This window comes from Phyllobates terribilis, unplaced genomic scaffold (assembly GCF_046119375.1).
Source record: "Phyllobates terribilis strain yellow unplaced genomic scaffold, ASM4611937v1 Scaffold_2__4_contigs__length_985480577, whole genome shotgun sequence".
Lineage (NCBI taxonomy): Eukaryota > Metazoa > Chordata > Amphibia > Anura > Dendrobatidae > Phyllobates > Phyllobates terribilis.
In genome coordinates, this window is record NW_027362762.1 from 442457467 (window position 1) to 442479671 (window position 22205).

At 45.5% G+C, this 22205-nt stretch overlaps 1 protein-coding gene and 1 long non-coding RNA gene across 3 annotated transcripts in view; one reads left to right on the forward strand and one right to left on the reverse strand.

Annotated features, from left to right (window-relative positions):
* The window catches only part of RASL10B (RAS like family 10 member B), a 172599-nt gene that overhangs the window by 105102 nt on the left and 45292 nt on the right, over nt 1-22205 (reverse strand). The window lies entirely within an intron of this gene.
* LOC141214635 (uncharacterized) overlaps nt 1-22205 on the forward strand; it is an 81080-nt gene that overhangs the window by 11917 nt on the left and 46958 nt on the right. Inside the window, exon 3 of the long non-coding RNA XR_012283840.1 lies at nt 20918-21106. This is a non-coding gene — a long non-coding RNA (uncharacterized lncRNA). The remainder of the gene's footprint in view (nt 1-20917; nt 21107-22205) is intronic.

The following is a 22205-nucleotide window of genomic DNA, read 5'->3' on the forward strand; positions in this document are numbered from 1 at the left end:
TCTCCAAGTGCATATTTTTTTAGGCGAGTTCATAGTAAATGCTTTGCCTTTTTGACATGTGATCAACTAAAGAACAAGAAAGATTTAGGACCTCCCCTATACAGAAAAGGAAAATAGTTTGGAGGACTTGCATGTCCTTTTTTATTTATTATGAGAAAATCATAAAAGATCCCGTTTTTTAACCATGCTGTGACTTTCTGCTGAGGGAGAGGGAGAGAGCTGCCCTATTCAGAGTCTGTAATAAGACCTGCTGACAAAAGTGTTGAAGATACAGTCTAATGTGAATTAACAATGAAAAAAAGTTAATTTCACAAATGGCTTGTATTTTTTTTAATACAAACTTTTTTGTCTTTACAGCTCCTTTAAAGGGAATCTGTCATCAGGTTTTTGCCACCTAATCTGAGAGCAGCATAATTCCAGTAATGTGTCACTTACTGGGCTGCTTAGTGTTGTTTTGATAAAATCATTGATTTGTCAGAAGGTAATTGACTAGTAAGTTCTGTAGGACCCCACCCCCATCACTGATCAGTAGATTTCTGTGTACACTGAGCATGGGCAGAAAGCTGCCAATCAGTGGTGTGGGCGGGGCTATACAGAGTGCAGCATTCAGAGAGCTGCTAGATCTGCAGCAGATAAAACAGTGATTTTCTCAAAATGACAACAAGCAGCTGAAAAAGTGACACATCACTGGAATCAGGGTATCTGCCCCTATATTGTGCTGCTCTCAGATGGGGCAGCACAATTAATATTGTGCCAAATTAATTTCCCGTGAACTATCACATGATCTATCACAGGGGATCATGTGACATGTCACGTGATAAATCAGGTGGGGGGGGGCCCACGCCTTCTAAACTGCCCGGGGCCCTTGCTACTCTTAATCCACCCCTGACTACTACTACATGCAAACAAGGCGCACATCAGACAGATATGACTGAACCAGGTTTAGTCATACCTGGACTGTGTCCTTTCTCTGGCAAATACCCTGGAACCTGACCCCATGGACTTCTGGATGAGCAGATTGGGCTAATAGCAAAATCTAGACTATTTTGCCATGGGCGTACTCTCTTGTTCAGCTTCCTGTGTACTGTCAGAAAGGTATTCAGAGTGGCAAATGGCTTTGTTACGCCCAAGCAGACGAGATTGTCCTCCAAGTTTGGAAAACTTTACATTTGTCATCAGGCACAAATCAGAGAGGATTTTAATTCACCTACAGCTGATGCTGATTAGATTGGCAGTAGCATCTGGTGTTCTATACAATTTTGCAGCAGCCAGTGCTGAAGTTCCTACATATCTCGGCATTTCCTGCTTGCCCATCAAGTTGTATGTACTGTATATTGTGCTTTTGCTGCCAAGGCTGTCGGTGCTGGTCCTACAAAGCAGCACATCTCTTGTCTGTCAATCATGTTGTATACTGTGCTGTTGATGCCACTGCCAATAGACAGCCACACATCTCCTGCCTGTCCATTGTGTTCTCTATTTACACTGCTCAAAAAATAAAGGGAACACTTATATTCTGTTATTTAACTCCAAGTAAATCAAACTTCTGTGAAATCAAACTGTCCACTTAGGAAGCAACACTGATTGACAATCAATTTCACATGCTGTTGTGCAAATGGAATAGACAATAGATTGAGATTATTGGCAATTATCAAGACACACTCAAAGGAGTGGTTCTGCAGGTGGGGACCACAGACCACATCTCAGTACCAATGCTTTCTGGTTGATGTTTTGGTCACTTTTGAATGTTAGTTGTGCTTTCACACTTGTAGCATCAGACGGACTCTACAACCCACAGAAGTTGCTCAGGTAGTGCAGCTCATCCAGGATGGCACATCAATGTGAGCTGTGGCAAGAAGGTTTACTGTGTCTGTCAGTGTAGTGTCCAGAGGCTGGAGGCACTACCAGGAGACAGGCCAGTACACCAGGAGACGTGGATGGGGCCGTAGAAGGGCGACAACCCAGCAGCAGGACCGCTACCGCCGCCTTTGTACAAGGAGGAACAGGAAGAGCACTGCTAGAGCCCTGCAAAGTGACCTCCAGCAGGCCACAAATGTGCATGTGTCTGCACAAACGGTTAGAAACCGACTCCATGAGTGTGGTATGAGGGCTCGACGTCCACAGATGGGGGTTGTGCTCACAGCCCAACACCGTGCAGGACGCTTGCCATTTGCCACAGAACACGAGGATTGGCAAGGTCCGCCCTGGCGCCCTGTGCTCTTCACAGATGAAAGCCGGTTCACACTGACCACATGTGACGGACGTGACAGAGTCTGGAGACGCCGTGGAGCGCAATCTGCTGCCTGCAACATCCTTCAGCATGACCGGTTTGGCAGTGGGTCAGTAATGGTGTGGGATGGTATTTCTTTGGAGGGCCGCACAGCCCTCCATGTGCTCGCCAGAGGTAGCCTGACTGCCATTAGGTACCGAGATGAGATCCTCAGACCCCTTGTAAGACCATATGCTGGTGCGGTTGGCCCTGGGTTCCTCCTAATGCAGGACAATGCCAGACCTCATGTGGCTGGAGTGTGTCAGCAGTTCCTGCAAGATGAAGGCATTGAAGCTATGGACTGGCCCGCCCGTTCCCCAGACCTGAATCCGATTGAGCACATCTGGGACATCATGTCTCACTCCATCCACCAACGTCATGCTGCACCACAGACTGTCCAGGAGTTGGCGGAAGCTTTAGTCCAGGTCTGGGAGGAGCTCCCACAGGAGACCATCTGCAACCTCATCAGGAGCATGCCCAGGCATTGTAGGGAGGTCATACAGGCACGTGGAGGCCACACACAATACTGAGCCTCATTTTGACTTGTTTTAAGGACATTACATCAAAGTTGGATCAGCCTGTAGTGCCTTTTTCCACTTTAATTTTGGGGGCGACTCCAAATCCAGGCCTCCATTGGTTAATAAATTTGATTTCCATTGATGATTTTTTTGTGATTTTGTTGTCAGCACATTCAACTTTGTACAGAACAAAGTATTCAATGAGAATATTTCATTCATTCAGATCTAGGATGTGTTATTTGAGTGTTTCCTTTATTTTTTTGAGCAGTGTATATTGTACACTGCTGGGAACCCTGCCGTGCAAAGGGTAAAAATATGAAACTTGAAACTGCTCCCAAAAAGGGATTATTAATTGGACGCTTTTTAAAAAGCCATGTTTTTTTCTCTTTCCAAACAAACTTGCTGGTGATCCACAAAAAAACCCAGATAATTTTTGGAAGGTTTATTAAGAAGCCATTGCTTAACTTTCCAACCAACAAATCTGTTTTTCTTCCCCCAAATTGGAAAATTTTGTTACAACTCAATGCTTCTTCATGGGCCATACTGACCCCCACTGATCTGCTTATTCTGAAGATAGGTCATCAAGTACCTATGCCCAGATAACCCCATCATTAAAAGTCAGACGCAAGTTGGGAGACGTTACTAGATTACTGCACAGTGAGAGATTAGTTGTGACATTTATATCAAGAAATATATCTTAATCTTCAAGGAAGTTTTTTTCTTATTATAGCAAAATTAATTGTAAATTGCAATAATCTAGAATATAATCTCTCCCCTATTAGGTCTCATTCATGACAAATTAAATGAATTTTACATCAGTTTATATATTTCACTATAGCTATTTTAGTTATTAGCAAGTCTACTGTTATAATCAGTTAAATATACATCAGAGCAGACATATAGATCATAGGTTTATTTCAATTTTCTGATTTTTGTTTCTATAATACTGTACAGCCTAATCTAAATATGAATAAATTATGCTTGTGAGAAAGAAGAATATTCATGTCCATGTAGCATAACCCTTGAAATGCCCTTGTAATTACAGGAGACTTGGCAACACATTAAATGTAGTCATATGCTATAATGGCAGATGACTGCCTTCGGTGTTTTTATAGACTATACACTATGTCAGAATGCGTAAACTAACAATACAAAGAACAATACAAAAAATACATAATATAAAAACGTGATTAAAACAGTCCATTTTCTGACTATAGATTTTCTTTATAATGTAGCTACAGTTCCACATACAAATGATATAGCCCCTGGTAAAGCATTTCTATATGCATTTTTTTACGTCACTTGCATAAATGTTTAATTCTTTTAAAGTAACATTCTTTCTGGGAAATAATAAAAGCTACAGTCTTAGGTAATTTACTCAATTATTTAAGTGGTTATCCAGATAAGAAAGGCACTAAATTTGTAACAGTGGCATAGGCTATATGATAGTCTGGAAATAAATATATATTATATATATATATATATATATATATATATATATATATATATATATATATATATATATATATATATATATATATATATATATATATATATATATATATATATATATACACACACACACACAGTTATATGAAAAAGTTTGGGCACCCCTATTAATCTTAAGCTTAATGTTTTATAAAAATTGGTGTTTTTGCAACAGCTATTTCAGTTTGATTGATATATGTAATAACTGTTGGACACAGTAATGTTTCTGCCTTGAAATGAGGTTTATTGTACTAACAGAAAATGTGCAATCTGCATTCAAACAAAATTTGAATGCAGCCAATCACTGAATTCAGAGGTTCTCCAAATGTAGATAGAGCAAGCTGCTGATTTCAATGATTGGCTGCAGCGGTGATATGCACGATCAATGTGACATCAGAGCTGCAGCCAAAACACTGAGCTAGAAGCAGCAGTGGAGAGCCAGAGGTGGTCCCAGGGAGGATGCGTACCTACCTAAGGGGACTACTTATATTTAAAAGTGCAAAAACCTTTAAGCTTAAAGGATCGTTATATTTTTATATGGGAACTAGCTATTGAGCCCGTTCTATGCCCGGGTGGCGAGCATTTTTATTGGTATATGGTCTCCCATGCTGGTATGTGCTGCCCCCATCCTGGTATTTGTGCTACCCCCATCCTGGTATTTGTGCTCCCCAATCCTGGTCCTCCATCCTGTTATGTGCTGCCCTCATCCCTATGCTGGTATGCGTGGCACCCCTCCTCCCCCAATCCTGGTATGCGTGGCACCCCTCCTCCCCCAATCCTGGTATGGGTGGCGCCTCTCCACCCCCAATCCTGGTATGCGTGGCGCCCCTCCTCCCCCAATCCTGATATGCATGCCCCCCCTCCTCCCCCAATCCTGGTATACGTGGCCACCCTCCTGCCCCAATCCTGGTATGCGTGGCCCCCTCACCCCTTTCGCGCTGCACACATACAAAAAAACAAAACAAAACAAAAAAAACTTATACTCACCTTTCTTCCCTGTGCTTCAGCGCTGCGGTGTCCTGTTCTGCTGGAGGCCGGGGGAGGAGTGTGGTGCCGGAGTATGCGCATGCCCATACCGCGCTGTCTGGTGCCATTTTGCTGAAGACACACTGCAAATGTGTCTTCAGTAAAATGGCGCCGGATAGCGCTATGCGCATGCGCCGACTCCGATGCCTTCACTCCTGCCCCGGTCTCTGGCGAGAAGAAAGGCGCCGCGGCAACGCTCCTCCCGGTCAGGTAAGTATGGCGCCAGAGATCGCGGTATGCGTTCAGTGTCTACGCATACTGCAATCTCCGGCGCCATACACTCCTCTTACCTGTAACGGCTCCATGCGTTTTTCTGTCTGGAGCCAGACAGAGGGACGCTTGCAGCGTTATATTATAGATTATGTTTATGAGAGAACATTATAGTATGTAGTATAGGGTTTGGTACTCACTCAGCTGTTTTTGAGGTAGGCACAGGAGTCAGTTTCTTAAAAATGTCCAAGGCAGGTTTATTCAGGCCTCATAAACCGCACTTGCAAGGTAAACAAAAAAGACAGCCTTGTCCGGCACAAAGTAACAAAAAAGGAAAATAACTAGTCCATACAATACTGCGGGTTCACCCGCTCACAGTCAGTGTCTTGTAGCACAGACACGCTGGAGGTCTCCACACCTCCAGCCACAGACACTGAATGAGAAAGACACTCGGTCTCCATTTTATATACACGCCCTGGGGTGGGGATATGTCAGCAGTCAATCCCTCCCGTCTCTTATGACTGCTCGTAAACACCGGCCCTGATACGTCCTATTAACCCTCTCAGCACCATGTGTGCTGGAGCATGCTCTACCGGTTTTACATCACTGAACCTACCAACCTCAGCAATAGATATCTCCCCTCAAGGACATGTCCGGCGGCCATCTTACAGTAGGTAAAAAACTAAGTCAAGAACTGTAGTATACTTTTAAGAATATTCCCTTTCTCTAAATTTATGTTATCTTTAAAGGGACCTGTTACCTTCAAAAATGCTATTTACCTGTAGATGTAGTATTCTGCAAGTAGATAGCATTTTAATTATGTCTGGCTAGCTTACTGGAAGGGATAATAGTATTTTTGGAGGTGACAGGTTCCCTTTAAAGACAAAACAACTCAGTGTGACAATAAAAGGAGACATTTGAAAGGAGCAAAAGTCTTTATACAGCACTTTGTAAAAATGTGCTAACACTGTTAAAAGCAGAGATAAGCGCAAAGTTTGGTGCAAATATTCCTTGTAATATGAAAATGAGCTGGAAACAAATTTGCTTATTAAAGGGGTTGAAATAAGTGTCTGTGGGAGATATTTCTAGTGGAGCTTTTGGATAGCCAAGCCATGTGTCTGTGGGAGATATTTCTAGTGGAGCTTTTGGATAGCCAAGCCATAGGCTAATTGCATCTACTGCAAACTGGAATGACCCAAACTAGAGAAGGACAGCCACGGGGCAATCAAATTCTGCGCTGTTGCTCTTGTATAGCATTGACAAACGACACAATGCTGCGTATATCAATCTATATTTTACCTGGGAACTTTCATAAAACAGATTGGATCATGTTTATAGGCCGCAAGTAACCCTTGGGAAAAATGATTTTTCTGTGGCTCCCTCTATTCATATTCAGATTCAAACTTTGGATTCTGGTATGGAAAGTCTTATTGCCACCAGCAAGTAATGCAATTGTTTAAAGCGCATATGTCAAACTGTGACCCGCGGGCCAAATCTGGCCCGAAGGGCGAGTATATTTGGCCCACGACAGCGGGTGATTTCCCAGAGTATATTTGGCCCACAACACTGAGCGGGGGACTTGCCCGGCATTGCACTTTCACCCCGCATCACACTTTCAACTATATTGGTACAGTTGAAAACAATGATGGGGGAGGGAGCATCAGCTGATGCTCCCTCTCCCATCATTCACCCTCTGCGTCTGATGTCTCAGCGCAGTGGGCGCGATTACGTCATTACAATGCGCCCGCTATACTGAGATATGCAGAGGATCTGAAGAGACGGGAGCAGCGGGGGAATGAGCAGAGGTGAGTATTTAGTTGTTGTTTTTTTAATGTGGGGTCTATTATACTGTATGGAGCACTATGTGGGGCCATATACTGTATGGAGCACTATGTGCGGCCATTATAATGTATGGAGCACTTTTTTGGGCCATTATACTGTATGGAGCACTATGCGGGGTCGATATACAGTATGGAGCACACTATGGGGCCAATATACTGTATGGAAGGCAATGCAGGGCCCTGTTATACTGTATGGCGGAGTATGTGGGGCCAATTGTACTGTATGGAGCACTTTTTGTGGCCATTATACTGTATGGAGGGCTGTGTGGGGATTACAGTTGGAGAATGATATTGTGATGGGGTCACCATTCTTGGTGGAGGGGATTGAGGAAGGGGTGGTACAGTAGGGTCATCATAATGTGCGTGTGGAGGGTACTGTGGAGGTATCATACTCTGTTTGGGGGCACTTTTGTTTGCATCATACTTTATCTGTATTATTCAAGGTTTTTTATCCTTCGTTATAACATGTTTAAATTAGGCCATTGCACCATATGCATATTTACTGCTCTTATATAACATATTATAATATTCCAATATTTTATTCTAAGAGCTATTAATTAAAATGTACTTTGTGGGACAACCCTTTCAAATTTGTTTCCATTTGAAAAAGTTCATCATTATATTTCATGATAAGGAAAAACTTCAATTGTACACATTTTTTTTTTAAAATAAATATGAAAGTTGGCCCGTGACTTTGTCCGAGCTTTTAATTTTGGCCCTCTGTGTATGCGAGTTTGACATCCCTGGTTTAAAGGGAATCTGTTACCTGATTCATATTGCCCAAACAGCAGGCAGCATGATTCAGAGCCTGGTTGCGCGATTAGGCACTGGCACTTCAGAGAAAATAGTAGTAATAATAGTTTAAAAAGCTTGGTCCAGCACTGCTCCAGGTGACTGACAGGTCTTGCCCTTTGTATTCTCCTGGGAGGGACCTGTCAATCACGTGGAGTGGTGCAGGGAAAATCCATCTGGGGTGGCACCGGACTAGTCACGTCTCCAGCTATGGTATATATCTGCTTTCATTTGAGGCTTGGGCAGCATGAATCAGTTTTACATGTTCCCGTTAAGCCTAAATGGCTTTAGGCAGAGGGCGGAGGTATGTAAGGTGGTTGTTAGACACATAGTGGATGGGAGATAAACCTGAAGTAATGCTTTAGTACATATAAGATTAAAAGAGGTTAATCAGCCATGACAGGTTGATTATGAGGAGTTGAACGGCTGCTCATCATATCTCCACTCCTGGGTGTGATTCATGGGGTAAATTAAGAGCTGTTTGTTTCACAAATTGCTGGGTGTATAGAGGTTGCAGATCTCCTAGATTGTGGGCCTTTGCTAAAGGACTAAGAAGCTGGACTCTAAAGGCCCCGTCACACTTAGCGACGCTGCAATGATCCCGACAACGATATGACCTGTCAGGGATCGTTGCTGCGTCGCTATGTGGTCGCTGGTGAGCTGTCAAACAGGCAGGCTCACCAACGATCAGGGGAGCAGCGACATCGTGGAAAGAATCTTTCCACGATGTCCTGCTCCTGGTTACCAGCCTGCTGCTGAAGCAGGAGCAGGCTGGTAACCATGGTAAACATCGGGTTACTAGAGGCACGCGCGCACCTAGTAACCCGTTGTTTATCATGGTTACCACTCCGCTACAGTGAGCGGGAGGTTACCGCTCACTTTAGCAGGCTGGTAACCATGATAAACATCGGGTTACTAGGTGCGCGTGTGCCCCTAGTAACCCGATGTTTATCATGGTTACCAGCCTGATCGCTGCTCCCGCTGGTCACACACAGCGATGTGTGCTGACCAGCGGGAGAGCAATGACCAAAAAATGGTCCAGGACACTTTGCAGCGATCAGCGACCTCACAGCAGGGGCCTGATCGTTGCAAAGTGTCACACATAGCGACATCGCTGGTGAGGTCGCTGTTGCGTCACCAAAACCGTGACACAGCAGCGATCTCGCTAGCGATCTCGCTATGTGAGACGGGGGCTTTAGGCAGGTGGGCTAACCAGCACTATTGTATGGACTTGTTACAGTACTTCATGTTTTACTTGCTGCCGGACAAAAGCTGTATTTAAGTTTTCTGTGATGTGGTTTATGAGGACTGAAATAAACCAGACAGACTTTAAATAGAAACTGTTCCTGTTATACCCCGGATCGTTCCCAAGCTTTATGTATGTATGTATATATATATAACACTTTAGATTATAGGCTCTTATGGGAAGGGACTTCTCTCCGTTTGTTTGTTTTTCAATTCCATTATATGCCATCTCCCCAATTTTAAAGTGCTGCACAATATGTTGACACTACATAAATAAAGATTATTGTTCATATTATCAGTGGGAAATCAAGTTCACCCTGCAATTTGTCTAAAGAGCCAAATCATAATATACTTAGGGCCAAATACATCAAGATGCCGTTCACACCTGTCTTGAGGAGGAAATGTGCTGGAGTCAGATGCTCCTGATTCATGAATAGGCGCACACCTTTTCATGAATCAGGAGCATCATATGAGTGTTGTACACTTCTATGTGCACCTCGCCACCAATCCTACTCCAGTCCCTCCTGGAGTAAGATTTGTGAAGTAGATTTGGATGAGCAGCGGTCGTCAAACACACTTTGTTAGAGCTGGCTGAAAATGATGTGAAAATGCCAAAAGCAGCATAATGTTAGCGTAGTGGCACCAACACTATGCAACTTTTCAAATCTTGTTACGCCAGAATTCTGGTGTAAGAACTTTGATGAATTGGGCATAATGTCTGTGAAGACCTGGGGTTTTTTATGGGTGTAATACTACTCAGACAAGACAGGGTAAGGGTAAAACGGTGTGGCAATACTTTATTGAACCACCAAACGGACAATAAACACATGGAACAGTCCCACAAATACTCAAGATGTTACAACATTACACAGTCTCAACCTTCTACTGGCCCACCGGGGATAGAACAGCTGCGACTTTGGGACTTCCAGGGCCAACTACCTCAACCAGTGGCCCCCCCACTTTTGAGAGGCCCCCACAGAGAGGAGGTAGTGGCAAGCTTAGGAAGCTGACAATCCATCGAGGTACAAGGCCAAGAGACCCGAGGCTCCCACCCAGGCCTCTCCGAAAGTTTACATGGGGCCAGATGACCAGCTGCTCCCAATCTGGTTTCTCCGAATGTCTCCATGGGTTCCAGGCAACCGGAGAGTCCTACTTGGCAACCCCAAATAACATATCCATGGGGCATGGTGACTTCAGTGTCCCAACCTGGTCTCCCCAAATGTATCCATGGGTTATCTGATGGAAGCTTGGAGTGTGGGTTATCCTCGGGAGGGGTAGCAGAAGGATCTGACGCGCCCCCCTGGGCCGTGGGGTACCCAGAGCCGGGCCTGTAGATGCTGGGGGTTGTAGTCACCGTGGCGGTGACCCGGTCCGTGACCCAGGTGGTCAATCTAAGGGTAGTTTATGTATATCTGTTATGTATAGTCCGACTACGCCACCTCTGGAATGCGGTTATTGGGAACCGCCGCTGCGGAGCAGTCCGCTGAAGCTGGTGGTATGTGCAGCAAGGTGATGTAACTCCCCACAGGAAGAGTGGAGCTTCAGGGCAGCGTGTATGGATGATGGTGGTGGTAGTGCAAGGTATCAGTAATGACAACACGGAGTCTTTGCAGTGCAGCCCCAGGGTCATTACTTTTGGCAATTATATGGGCCCCAACGGGAGTACCGGCTAGTGATGAGGGCCTGATCAGTCTGGGAACAATCCTAGAATCCTCCTGGCCAGGTGAAGTTGTAGGCCTGCCGTTCTGACTATACTCTTTGGCTATCCCGCTTATAGTCGTGTTGTAGCCCACGTCCCTGAGTGTAACGTGCTGCACTCACCCGTATGGCTGGCGACTCGGACCTTGTGGATTCCTCGCTCCTCTGTGACGGTACTGGTCCTTTCGTGTGGCTGAGCCTCCAGGCTTCTGTTGGGCCAGGAGACCTGCAATCTCCTGCCCTGCGGTATCTGCTGCTGGGTCTGAAGGGTCCCACAGCCTCGGACTCCGGTTCTCTGTGTATACTTGCAAGGAAGAGCTATCTCCAGCTCCAGTCCCTGGCTCCTTGCTCCTTCGTGTCCTACTTGACTCCTGACACTGACTTAGACTAACTCCGCCTCCAAATCCAGTTATATAGGGCAGGATCCTCCCCTTTCTGGTCTGGGGCAGGAGGTGTTGCATGAAATGTGTTCCTAACCAGGAAACTCCTGTTTTGCTCCCAGACATGGTATTACTACCACTGTGGCAACCAGACCCTCTGGGGTGCCACAGATCCACATCAGAATGTTGCTTGGCTTGGCTGCAGATGATGACTGTGACAAATTGGTTGGACAGTCCTTGTCCTAGGTCATTCCCCAAAATAACAGGCGTGGGGAGGCCGTCCATGAGTCCCACCTCGACCTCTCCATGGTCGGTACCCCAGTTCAACTGCACACATGCTAGAGGAATATCTGAGCGCTGACCTCCAGCCAGGGAGATGGTTACTTGGCAACCTGGTAAATAGTGTTCTGGTGGGACAATATCTGGACTGACTAGTGTCCCAAAGTCCCTGGGCCTGGATGTCACCGACCTTGACGGGCTGGATGTGGCAATGGAGGTTGGCTGGTGTAGGGTGGCCACCCTGCTGTAGAGTATGGACGGGATATATCACTTCCTCCGCCACTAGTGTATCCCGGGAGTGGCGTCCCTCATACCCGGCTGGCTCGTTTTGGCAGATGTTGACCAGCTGGGCTGGCAGGTGGGCTCCAGGCATGGGGCCCCAGGCCTGGGGACACTCTTTGGCAAAGTGTCCAAGTAGCACTGAATGTATAACAGCGTCATAGGTGGGCAAATCATGGGTACTGTTGGTAACCCTTTGTCCGGGTGGGTTTTCTGCTGGGTAGCAGTATAGTCCAGTTAGAGTGACTGGTGGCCGGTTTGATCTTTGGTTGAGGGGTCTTCTAAGATCGGTGGGCATATCGGGTCTCCAGCGGGGTCGGTTGGCTGTAATTTCGTCGGCCAATCGGGCTGCTTGCTCTTGGGTGTCAGGCTTCCGGTCAGCTACTCACTCTCGTATTTCTGAGGCCATTTTCTCCATAAGCTGCTCGAGCACGGTTAAGTCCCGTAGGGCAGCAGTGGAGTGTGTAGCCAGCGGTAACAGTGTCGTCGGAGTTGACTGCCAAATTCTACATAGGAGCCCCCTGGCAAGACAATGTCCGGAACTTGGTGCGATATCTCTCGGGTTGATGGTAAAAAGGGCCAGAAAGGTGTCCTTAATAGTTCCATAGTCTAGGCAATCCTGAGGCCCAAGCGACCGGGGAGCATCCTGTGACTGGCCAAACTAGTCCACAGGTATTTAGCCCAGTCAGCTGGGGGCATCTGGTGAATCAGCATCAGAGTCTCAAAATCTTGCAGATTTCCATCGACTTTGGTGTTGGGCTCATTAAACATAGGCACATCCCTGTAGCGGAGAGGAGTTGCTTGGTTCCTTCCTCCTGTAGTTGCCGTTTCTTGTTGCAGCTATACATCCACACCGATCCTTGGCAGAGCTGGTGGGGTTGTCCGAAACCTGCTGTGTATGCCTCACCTACGGTCTGCTAGGTCTGTTTATATGCCTCCCTGGCTGTGGAACCCTTGGACGGTGTCTGCGAACACCAGTCCACTGCAGTTCCCCCGTATCCGCCGGGCTGAGTAGTATCCCACCGCTGCCACCAATATGTGAAGACACGGGGTCTTCCGTGGGCACAACACTACTCAGGCAACACAGGGTAATGGTAAACAGTGTGGCAATAATTTATTGAACCACCAGCAATTAATAACATATAGAACAGTCCCAACAAATACACGGGATGGTGTAAAATTACACAGTCTCACCCTTCTGCTGGCCTGCAGGGGTTAGAGTCGTGAGATATGTGGCCAGGTGACCTGATTGTCCAAACCTGGATTCTTCACATCGTCTGAGAGTTCAGCAATGGTCAATGGAGCAGTTCTGTATCTTTCCAGCTAGGGCTGTGGTCCCTTAGGCTCTCATCCTGTTGTGTCTCTCTGGATCGAGCCATGCTACCAAGCTACTCTCCTGAAGAGTCTGTCTCATCTTTGATTCTCCCTTTCAATTCTGTTTGCAGCAGTATAGAAAAGCCCTTTTTTAGATTTACGTATGTGGCTAAGGTCATCAGTCACAGGTCAGAGGTAAAGGTGCAGAGCTCAGGTCTCATTGTTTGAGCATTTAATCAATTTACATAGTTGGTATAGCAGGGGGGACTCTAAATCAACATCTAGCTGGCTTTAGTACAATATGCAATCAGCATAGTAACAAGCATCATCGTTTCACCTGGAGTCACTGTCCTTGACCAGCCAAAGAAACATATATGTAACGGGTCTGGGAGGCGGAACCTCTGAGCTACTATACAAGGGGGCGGTCCTTGTAAGGGAGCGGGTGGCGACCAGGGAAGACGGGCAGGCAGTCACAGCAGGTGACCGGGACAGTCTCTGGGTGAACGGGCAGGAGGACACGGCAAGTGACCGGGGCAGTCTCTGGATGAACGGGCAGGAGGTCACGGCAAGTGACCGGGGCAGTCTCTGGGTAAAGGGTAGGTACGACCTGTGATGGCTGAGCCTCCAGGTAGGCTAGCAGGCGGATGGTAGATGTGTGCTCCCAGGTGAGCAAGCGAGAGTCTCTGGATAAACGGGTGGTCACAGCATGCGACGGCGGAGCCTCCAGGTAGGCCAACAGACAGGCAGCAGATGAGCGCTCCCAGGTGAGCGGTCAGGAGTCTCTGGAATGGCAGGTGGTCACAGCACGTGACGGCGGAGCCTCCAGGTAGGCTAGCAGGCAGGTAGCAGATGTGCGCTCCCAGGTGAGCGGGCAAGCTGGTCCATAGACAGACTGACAGGAGTAGGAAGGCAGACCGTCGGACCTCAGTCTAGCAAGCAGGTAGGAGGAATGTCAGGCAGGAAACAGACAGCAAACTGGCAGGATTCTGGCAGGTAACTGGCAACGGGACCTGAGGGCTGAAGCAGAGTAGTGAACAGTGCAACAACATTGCTCGGGCACCTCCATTTTGGAGAAGGTGCCTTATATATGGTGAAGTCCTCCGGCCATTGGCCGGGGACTCCTTAGGGCGGCGCGCGCGGCCCCTTTAAGAGGGAGGGAGCACGCGCGCGCGCGCCCTAAGCACAGTGGCCGGGAAGGAGCGCGCGCTGCCAGCAGAGCGGGAGGAGGACGCCGGGCTCGGAGCAGAGGGGTGAGGGGAACAGCGTCCCTGCCTAGCAGAGGGCAGGGACGCCGGCGCTACAATATACATTCACAGGTCAAGAGTCAGGGATCATTATATTAAATTTACAATGCTCGAATATCTACAGCTAATCGCCCCAATGTTGGCTGGTAAACACCCTACAATGGTATTTAACATATCTTAGCAAACATTCATTGTTCAGAGTCCCTGTATGGCAGACAATACATTGTAAGAACTGATATAAAATGTAGATAACAGCCATTCATCAATCACCAATATAAATTCAAGTGATCAGCATTCAGGTTTATATGAACAATAGTTTGTGTTGAGCAACCAAAGAAGAACACAGGTTAAAAAAAATCAACATAAAAATAAAGGTATATTGCTCTTGGCCATCAGAAAATATGTCTGGTATAATTAAGAAAAGCTGTGTCGTCAGTGTCTCTATAAAATAAGGGTCATATGGCCGTCGATTCTCTCATGCGAGAAAATCGGGCCGATTATGCCAATGTCACTCGGATCAAACTATCAGAGTTTGATCCGAGTTTCACCTCAGTGTGATCAGATTCTCTCACATGAGAGAATCGCAGAACAGGTGTGGAGAAGACAGAGAACTTAATTTCTCCATTCTCTGTGTCTGCAGTAATCGGACTGCTCTCGGATGACATCTGCGTGCAGTCCGATGTTTCACACGCACCCAGACTTGTATGGGTGAGTATGATCCGTTTATCGGATGGACTCACAGTAATCTGCGATTGTTTTCTCATGCCGAATCAGCATGAGAAAAAAGCGCTGGTTGGCACTGCCGATATAGTATAACTTTGGGCCGAGTGCTATCCGATAATCCATTGGATAGCACTCCGCTGTGTTAGACGTTCGTGTCAGCGAGCCCCAAGACCAAAAATCTGAAATCTCACAAACCTTTGCCATGTATTTTTAATTTATGCACGCAGTCAGTCAATATTACAATGAGTGCAACAGATATGCAATTGAAGTATTTGATCTAATCAATATGTCAGGGGAATGTTTCCAGCCTGTCTATTCACACTTGATACCTGCACCTGTTTCTTGCCTTAAAACATATTTCACATGAGTAATCGCCCGTCTCTTGGGAACCACTGAGCAAGAAAGAGACACTAAATGAAAGTTGTCATGTCTGCAGAGAAGCTGCCTGTTATCTAAATGAAGCTGCCCACACATGACAAGATTTATAAGTCGCCAAGGTCAATTTAGTCAGGGATTAAAAAATACATTATACCATGGCACAATTATCTTTGACTCTACTATACTGAGATCAACTCATGAGGGTTTGAAAAAAAAGAAGAGCGTTTTGGGGACACCAGTACATTAGGGAACGGGACACAGGATACAGTATTTATGTAATATAAAAGTTATATCCCTTTGGAGATATGGCCAATAAATGGTTAAAGGCGCAAGGAAAGAATCGTGCCAAATTTAGGTGTACATGAGTTTTTGGCCACATAATACAGGATTCTATTATTCAGTATCAAATGCATTCAGCCAGATACATTTCAGATTATCTCCCAACCATAACATACAATTATATTACTTATATTACTTAAAGGGATTGTCCAGGAATAAATTATTTTTTTTTTACTATGAGCCAAAAAACTAACAGGCGAATAAATAGTTAGCAACTACCTACCTGTTCTATCCGGTGCCTGCTCAGAGCGGTCATGAACCGCTCCTAATGGCGAGACTGCTGCTCGCGTCAACAGAATAGCTCTGCCTCTTCCAGGCTGATCTGTCGACAGGGCGTGTCTTCCGACATCATGCTGACTGGCAGCCAGCTTCCCACAGTTAGGCAGCGGGGAACCGGCTGTCAATCAGCATGACATCGGCGATCACGCCCAGTCAACAGAGGAAGAGAAGCAGCTGCTTTGTCGACGTGACATCAACAGAAGCCACAGAATCTGAATGGTCTGAAAAAAACTTCTATGCCAAAAATTATGCTGGAAAAAAAGTCAAAGAACAAAAACCAGGCATCAACTGTAGTTCCCACATTGCCGTAGTATGCATAGCAAAATCTTATATTTAGTTATTTTAACAAAAGGACTGTATAATGTGCAAACATTACAATATTGCCAGTCAATAAAATGAGTAATAACATACGCTTCTTGGTGAAGAACCCTTCTTGACACTGGTGGTGATGAAACCCAGGAAAATTGCTCCATTTGCTCTCTTCATTATCTAGTGTTGAAAGGGTATTTTCACACAGAGAGGAATTTAGAACTGATACTGCTACAAAATCCTCATAACAAAATGCTTCAAATTCACCACATCTGGTGATATTTTTTCCATGTGGTAAGAGAAGCAATATGTTAGTTTTTTAAGGTGTTTCTGCTTAATGCTCTAAATTTGACTACTGAATCAACTGCAGCAGCAAAAAATGGGCCATACACGAGAACAGTGTCAAAAGACACATGCAAAAAATGAAAAAAATAAAAATAAATTATGTTTACATTGATTTTTCAGCCCGAAAAATCCACATTAAAAAGACTTAATGTGACCATACCCTCAATCCGTATAGCCCAGCTTCGGCACCTTAACTGAATAAACCTGTGTGCAAATCACAAAGCAAAACTAACTATGCCGCACAGGTTTTTTTTACACTCTGAACATTGACATTACAACACCAAGAAAGAAAAAAGTAATGGAAATATACAAATCACAGCATCAATAGACCTATTAATGATATGCAAATGATGAAAAATGTCAACAATTTTTTCAAAACATCTTGATTTTAAACATCTTGCAGAAATATACTTACTTAAACTTAGCCTTGGCATGCTATCAATGAGGTTATTAATGATTGTCTGAGGAATGTTCTGCCACTCTGAACTCATTTGGGCACAAAAATCATTAAGATTACACTGATTTGGTCGTAGAACCATTTCTCGAAAGTGTCCCAGGAGCCGTTTTTTTCAATATGACAATGTCAGGCCACGTGATGCTTGTGCTACTGTGAGCAGCCTGTGTGCTACCATGGTCTGCAATGTTTCCCATTGAGCACAAGAAACCCAAGCCCAAGCGTCTACGGAATGGTCTTACATCGAGCCCATCTTGGAAAATCACTGGTCAGCAAATGCAAAAGGAGCTGCCAGCAGCAGATCTTAATTATATGCTTGTCCTAGTGCAGGGATGTCAAACTCAAATACATAAAGGGCCATAATTAAAAGCTTGGACAAAGTCGTGGGCCAACCTTGATATTTATTAAAAAAGTGTCTGCAATTGAGGAGGTTTTTCCTTATCAAATATAACGATGAACCTTTTCAAATGGAAACAAACTTAAAGGGGTTGTCCCACGAAGAAAGTACATTTTAATTAATAGATCTTAGAAAAAAAATTTAATAATATAATATATAAGAACAGTAAAAAGCATCTGGCCCAAAGGCCTAATTTAAATATGTAATAACAAAAGGATAAAAAACATTGAATAATAAAGATAATAAAGTATAATGCCAACAAAAGTGCCCCCAAAACACAGTATGATACCCCCACAGTGAATTCCTCCATACGGATGGTATGATGACCCTACTGTACCCCTCTCCCTCAATATCTCCGGCAAACTATGGTGACCCGAGCACAGTATGATTCCCCAACTATAATTCTCATACAGCCCTCCATACTGTATAATGGCCACAAAAAGTGATCTATACAATATAATGGGCCCCACATAGTGCTCCATAACGTATAACGCTGCCCAGCATTGCATTCTATACAGTATAATGGCAACAAAAAGTGCTCCATACACAATATAATAGCCCCACATAATGCTCCATACAGTATAATGGCCCCAATAGTGCTCCATATAGTATAATGGCCCGAAGTAGTGCTCCATACAGTATAATGGCCCCAAGTAATGCTCCATAAAGTATAATGGCCCCACAAAGTCCTCCATACAGTATAATGGCCCAATACTCCTCCATACAGTATAATGGCCCACATAGTCCTCCGTACAGTATTATGGCCCCACATAGTCCTCCATACAGTATTATGGCCTCATATAGTCCTCCATACAGTATTATGGCCCCACAAAGTGCTCCATACAGTACAATGGCCCTCACATAGTGCTCCATACAGTATAATGGCTCCAATAGTGCTCCATATAGTATAATGGCTCCAATAGTGCTCCATATAGTATAATGGCCCCACAAAGTGCTCCATACAGTAAAATGGCCCCACATAGTGCTTCATACAGTAAAATGGGCCCCACATTCAAAAAATAAATACTCACCTCTCCCCGTTCCCCTGCTGCTCCGATCTCTTCATGGTATCTTCTGATCCTCTGCGTTATAATTATGTCATCTCACTGAGTCGTCAGATAGCGGAGGAATGATGGGAGAGGGAGCGTCAGCTGACGCTCCTTCCTCAATCATTGCTTTCAACTGTATCGGCATGCAGGAAAGTTTGATGCCGGGAGGGCAGGCTAAATATACTCACCCTGCAGGCCAGATTTGGCCCACAGGCCAGAGTTTGACATGTGTGTCATAGTGCGTTCATAGCAGCAGAACATTCCTCAGACAGCCATTAATGACCTCATTGATAGCACGCTAAGTCTTAGTGTAAGTGTATGTATTTGCACGTGGCACTCATACTCAATACAGAAAGCTAAAAATTTTGTTTCCATTTTTTCAACATTTGCATATCATTAACATGTCTATTGAACCTATGATTTCCGTAGATCCACGACTTTTACTTTTTGGTGTTACAATTGCAATGTTGAGGAGTGTAGCTCTGCTTTACCTTCAACTATTGCCCAGATCATAAGAATTTATATTCTTAAAGATGTTTATTTTTTGTATGTTTGTTCTCTTAGCAATGCTTACACTTGAATGAAGCTTAGTACACACAAATTCTTTCATAAATGCAACCACTAATACTGTCTATTTATCCTTCAATCAACCTTTTGTGTGCTGGCCAACTCCGCATAATGCAGTGAGAAAATATAAGAGGATTACTTGTGTAGCAGCATTTTAGTCAGTTTGCCCTAGTTTTTTTGAGTTGTCATCTGCCAAGCTCTAAACCATAATGCCACTTCTAAAATGTACTGAAAAGGTTTATGTGCTTCAATTCAAACAACTAATATATTAGATAGATAAATGGTAAAAGGACTTGAAACAAATACAGAGTACTCCCGTAACCGTAAGAATTCATTAGGTTGTTGACATATGATACAGGTTTATGAAGAGAATAGGGATACGCTATCTGCAGAGAGATGTTAACTTGCTCACAGTCCACTTGGGTTGAATCAAGTCCACTACTTGCTACAAAAAGAAAAGGGTGAAAATGTTCTTATTTGCCTATAACATTAAAATAAAGCAATGATTACGCTCCAAAAATAGTAAAATGCTGACCAGAGATCTGTCCCATTTCCACAAGAGGACCAGTAAAGGAATTCATGTGTTAGATTGAAACTATGGGTTATCCATGGAGACATGCTAATGCATGTTTGATAAGAGCAGGATGAGAAGTTACATTGCTGCAAGACCCCTCTGACCAGGGATGGACATTCCACCAGTACAGCTAGTTTAGCTGCACAGAGACCCAGAGTTGGAGGTGGGCACATGTAGAAGCCGATTATAATGAGGGTAATCTGGCCTTTCATCCAACCCAAGGCTCTAGGGCAGGGATGGGGAACCTCAGGACATCGGCCACGATGACCTTTTATTCAGCCCCCGGGCAGATTCCCGGGGATTGCTCTTCTTGGGCCGGCAGATGTATTTTGACAGCCCATTCATTTCTTCTTGCTCAGTGAGAACGTGCACGCAGAGATCACTACTGAACCTGAGGAGCGTGCAATGAAGGATTACGTCCTGACACAAGTGCCAGCGTCAGGAAGTACTTTGTGGGCGAGTTAGTGCACGATTTGTATGGCCTCCAAAGGATGGTATAAATATCTAAATGTCACTTGGTAGAAAAAAAAGATTCCCCACCCCTGCTCTAAGGGGTTCATGCCCAGATTGTCCTCAATCTGTTTCAGCATGAGCAGTGCGTGGGGCAGGGGGCATTTCCTGCAATAAAAGGTAACTGTGGAGGTGCAGGAAGCTACTCGGAGCTGCAGGAAGCTACTCTCAGCTTCTTGCCCTTCTTATCCAGCACTCCATAACTCAGTGGCGGCAACTCCCTCATACATGGCTCATGTTTAAGTGATACACTTATTTTAGCACAGATTCATCTCAGCTAAAAGTCTAGACCCTTATATCAGGAATAGGACAGACATTTATAGAACATATCATAACTTTCCCAAATTCTTATGAAAAAAATATTCCCAACAAACTGCATTGAACTACTGTACCCAATTTATTATATATTTTAGGAATTGGAGTCGGTCCATTTTATACCGACTAAGATTCCGACTCCACCAAAATGGACACAGACTCCGACTCCACGACTCCGACTCCACAGCCCTGAGCGGCGTGATGTCATTAGTGCACCATCTGTATCATTCAGCAAATGCCTGGCCAGAAAAGGATGGAAGAGGCGTCACATAGAATCATCTCGAGAGGTGAGTGATTCTTTTTTTAAACACAGTGGAAAGAGCATGATGGAGTGAGAGAAAGAGGAAAATACACAGTCTTATAATGAATTGGGGGGTGAGAGAGAATAATACAGGGACTTATAATGAATTATGGGAGAAGAAGACAATATAGGATCTTGTAATGAATTGGGGAGGAGGAGAGATATGTCAATATAAGTTTTTTTGATGAATTAGGGTGAGGGAGAACAATACAGAGTCCTACAATGAATGGGGGTGGTGAGAGAAGTCAATACAGGATCTTATAATGAATTGGGGGAGGGAGAGAGAGTAACGGGTCTGGCAGGTGGAACCACAGAGCAACTATACAAAGGGGCAGTCCTTGTAAGGAAGCGGGTGACACCCAGGGAAGGCAGGCAGGCAGTCACGGCTAGTGACGGGGACAGTCTCTGGGTAAGAGGGCAGGAGGTCACGGCAAGTGACGGGGGCAGTCTCTGGGTAAGAGGGCAGGAGGTCACGGCAAGTGATGGCTAAGCTTCCAGGTAGGCCAGCAGGCAGGTAACGGGTGGACGCTCCCAGGTGAGCGGGCGAGAGTCTCTGGACAAGCGGGTGATCACAGCAAGTGACGGCTGAGCCTCCAGGTAGGCAAGCAGGCAGGTAGCAGGTGGACGCTCCCAGGTGAGCGGACGAGAGTCTCTGGACAAGCGGGTGGTCACAGCAAGTGACGGCAGAGCCTCCAGGTAGGCTAACAGGCAGGTAACAGGTGGACGCTCCCAGGTGAGCGGGTAAGAGTCTCTGGACGGGCAGGTGGTCACAGCACGTGACGGCAGAGCCTCCAGGTAGGCTAGCAGGCAGGTAGCAGGTGGACGCTCCCAGGTGAGCGGGCAAGATTCTCTGGACGGGCAGGTGGTCACAGCACGTGATGGCAGAGCCTCCAGGTAGGCTAGCAGGCAGGTAGCAGGTGAGCGCTCCCAGGTGAGCGGGCAAGAGACACTGGACGGGCAGGTGGTCACAGCACGTGACGGCAGAGCCTCCAGGTAGGCTAGCAGGCAGGTAGCAGGTGAGCGCTCCCACATGAGCGGGCAGACTGATCCATAGACAGACTGGCAGGGCTGGTAGGCAGACTGTC